The sequence below is a fragment of the Corvus brachyrhynchos genome, unplaced genomic scaffold, assembly GCF_000691975.1.
Source record: "Corvus brachyrhynchos isolate BGI_N302 unplaced genomic scaffold, ASM69197v1 scaffold278, whole genome shotgun sequence".
Lineage (NCBI taxonomy): Eukaryota > Metazoa > Chordata > Aves > Passeriformes > Corvidae > Corvus > Corvus brachyrhynchos.
Genome location: NW_008239299.1, coordinates 252,913 through 253,175, shown reverse-complemented (window position 1 = coordinate 253,175; position 263 = coordinate 252,913). Strand labels below are relative to the sequence as shown.

The 263-nt window shown below is 45.2% G+C and overlaps 1 protein-coding gene across 1 annotated transcript in view; it reads left to right on the top strand.

Annotated features, from left to right (window-relative positions):
* IGSF21 (immunoglobin superfamily member 21) overlaps window positions 1–263 on the top strand; it is a gene marked incomplete at its 5' end in the record, with an annotated part of 23,072 nt that overhangs the window by 21,268 nt on the left and 1,541 nt on the right. The gene's annotated exons all lie outside the window — the stretch shown is intronic.

Genomic DNA, 263 nt, shown 5'->3' with positions numbered 1-263 from the left:
CCCAGATGCAGACTCAAACACAAACTGAATCCCAAACCCAAACCCAGACCCAAACTCAAACCCAGATGCAAACTCAAATCCAAACTGAATCCCAAAATCAAACCCAAACTCAAATCCAAACCCAGATGCAAACTCAAACACAAACTGAATCCCAAACCCAGACCCAACCCAAACCCAGACCCAAAGTCAAACCCAAACCCAGACCCAAAGTCAAACCAAACCCAAACCCAAACTCAAACACAAACTGAATCCCAAACCCAGAC